The sequence below is a fragment of the Ictalurus punctatus genome, chromosome 20, assembly GCF_001660625.3.
Source record: "Ictalurus punctatus breed USDA103 chromosome 20, Coco_2.0, whole genome shotgun sequence".
NCBI classification, from domain to species: Eukaryota; Metazoa; Chordata; class Actinopteri; order Siluriformes; family Ictaluridae; genus Ictalurus; species Ictalurus punctatus.
Window position 1 is genome coordinate 7,579,214 of NC_030435.2, and position 3,224 is coordinate 7,582,437.

General features: G+C 40.3%; 1 long non-coding RNA gene across 1 annotated transcript; it reads right to left on the reverse strand.

Annotated features, from left to right (window-relative positions):
- Positions 1–217: 217 nt before the first annotated feature.
- On the reverse strand, positions 218–1,712 carry LOC128628826 (uncharacterized). Its single transcript, XR_008393077.1, has 3 exons — positions 1,592–1,712; positions 1,285–1,352; positions 218–712 (listed from the first exon to the last, which is right to left on the reverse strand). It is a non-coding gene; the product is annotated as an uncharacterized LOC128628826 (long non-coding RNA).
- Between the last annotated feature and the right edge of the window lie 1,512 nt (positions 1,713–3,224).

Sequence of the window (3,224 nt, forward strand, 5' to 3'; positions counted from 1 at the left end):
TGGTTTCTATATTCTATATAGTTTAGATGGAATTACTATGAATCAAGACAGCCCCAGTAGGTCCAAAGTCTGATGTTTTTAATGTTTGTTTATTGATGTACTATGCAGCTAGTAATAAACTATAATTCTTTAATTTACATATCTCACTTTTGTGAAAAATAATCAGAAATGAAGCATGGTGTCATGTAATGGAGGCTGAGACAGATGCCAGTGCAGGTAAACCAGTTTTAATGAGAATAACAATCCAAAGTGTAATGCAAAGATCAAAAACATTAGACAGGCAAGGTCAGGGAATAGTGCAAACAGACTGGAATAGGTAAGGCAGAGAATCAGAGTCAAGGGCAAAACAGAATCAAAACCAGAGAAACTATAACAGAGAACAGCTTGGTATAGATAGACAACAGCAACTGAACATATACTTCGCCTTTGTACAAAGACAGACAAGGAATTTAAATAATACACATAATCAAGGGGATAACAAAACAGCTGATTAGAATGATGACGTGTAAGGGAATCAACCAATGACAATACAGGGGCGGAGACAGGACATAAACCATAACAGAACACACACGTGTCAAAAGTAAAGTCAAGGTCAATGAAAACCCGAAAGAGCGCGCAATCATGCTGCGGGCTGTTAATACGCACTGAATGCAGCGAGGAGAATAACGTGACAGGAGGCTTTGTCCAGTTGTCTCCAAGATCCAAGACAAGGCTGAAATAAAGCAGTTATGCTCATACTTTCATAGCAATAACATTCATGAAATCGATCAGTCAGGATTTAGAACTCATGACAATATTGAGACAGCACTGGTCAAAGTCGTAAATGACCTACTACTATTCATAAACATGGTATTAGCTTCCACTGTTATGCTGATGACACACAGTTTTATGTTTCAGCAAAGTCAAATGAGAGACACTTGCTTAATGAAGTTGAGGAATGTATAATGTACATTAGACGCTGGATGCTGAGTAAATTCCTCCTACTTACTTCTGACAAGACAGAAGCACTTCTACTAGGACAACAGACAGCTATAACAAGCATTTGTTTACATAGTAACTCTTTATGGCCTTTCAGTTACATCATGTGAAGCAGTAAAAGACTGGTGTGATTATTGACTCCAGTCTCTCATTTGAAGCTCAGTTATATAACATTACTAGAATATCATTCTTTCAGAAATATTGCTAATATAGGAAATATAATGCAACTATATGATGCAGAAAGACTGGTTTTTGTTACCTCTTGGTTGAACTATTGTGATGCCATGCTGTCTAGATGTTTCTTACCATCAAATCACAGCAAACCAGCGACTCCAATTCCCAGAATGCACCACCACCAACATGGCCAAAGACAACTACACTTCCCACACACACACACACACACACACACACACACACACACACACACACACACACACACACACAGAGTGAACACCCCCAGTACCAGCCAGGTGACAGAGTGTGGCTCTCAAGCAAAGATCTCAAACAAAGATCTCAAACAACCAAACCTGTGCAAAAAAACTCAGCCAAAGAGACATCGGACCATTCAGAATTGTCAAACAGTTCAATGAAGTCACATACAAGCTGGACCTACCTAGACACAGCCACATAGCTCCATCATTCCATGTCTCTCGCCTCAAACCAGTCATCCCTGGCCCACTAGCCACTGAAGTTCCACTCAACTCCCCACCTGCTCCGTCGGACATCGACAGCCAGTTGGCCTATCTCATCAAAAAACATTCTTAACTCCAGGTGCAGGAGGGGCAAGATAGAGTACCTCGTCAAATGGGAGGGTTATGGTCTGGAGGAACAGTGCTGGTTTCCTTCTCAGGGCATTCAAGACCCAAGTCTATGCAGAGACTTTCATGGGGGCTCTGTCATATCACAGTAAACCAGTGACTCAATTTCCCAGAATGCACCACCAACTACAAACATGGCCAAAGACAACTACGTGTGCCTCCTTTATGCGACACTAGAACAAAAAGATGGAACAATATCACCCCTATCTATCCACACTACATTGGCTCCCAGTAAAATTTCACAGTGACTATAAAATATTAATAATGACATATTTGAAATATTGATCTTTAATGATCAATCATGCCTGCTTTGATCAAAAGGTGCACGCTCTTTCTCTTACAAAGCCCCCTCAGTTATGGAACAGCCTTCCAATTAGAGTTCAGGACTCAGATACAGACATGGGCTGCATCTGAAACCACATACTGTGACAGAACCTACAGCATTCGTATAAGTATTTACTGCTCGGCCGTTGATAGAATACATACTGATCAGTATAAGTGGTAAGCATGGATACAATCTGGTCCTACTACATGGTGTGGATTCTTACAGCTCTTTCACACCAGTCCCATTGCATTATGGGATAGTGCAGTATCCAGTGGTTCCACACTGCAGAATTGAGGCAGAAGCAGTAAGTCATCCAGGTATTTTTCACCTACTTTTTCATGAATATTGAGAATTCTGACATATATTCCTTCTTTGGCATACTGCTTTTTGCCTACTGTGTGGTAGGATAGTAGGGATATTTGGACCCAGCATTAGTCTTTAAGTCTAGGCAGAAAAGATGTTTGGGGTTTTTTTAGTCAATCCTTTTGTTAATAGCTTTTCTGTGGTAAAAGCACAGATCCTGAGGGTTCATGAGCATAGTGTTCTGGTAAACTAGAATGTTTGCATGCTGTTGCCCAGGGAGATTTCCTTGCCACCATTGCCTGTGACTTGCTCATTAGGAATGCATTTATATTAAAATTTATTATCTTGATTTTTGTAAAGCTGCTTAGTGACAAAGTCTATTGTAGAAGTGCTATATAAAAAATTTAATTAAATTGAACTTCTTTTAACCTATTTAACCTTCTGGGAATATATAGGGGACCACTGACAGCCCTGCCTGAGGAAGAAAAACATTCTAGTGATCAGCTTCATCAGCCCAGAGCCAAGAGTAGTCCTTAACTTTGGATAGAGGAATGCTTTGTCTGAAGCTAGCTGGCAAGGAACAACACAGAAAATATAACATATCCCAACCAGAAACCATAACAGTCACAAGACATATGTGATAAACAGATGAAAAAGACTGGTAAGCTTACATTAGATCATTGAAGACAAAGTCAGTTTATGAAGACTCCGGCTTAAAAAGCTCGTCTAAACAAGGCACAGGTGCCACTAATAAGAATCTGGTGACTGGGAGAAGCATCATGTCTACAGCCCTCTCTTGC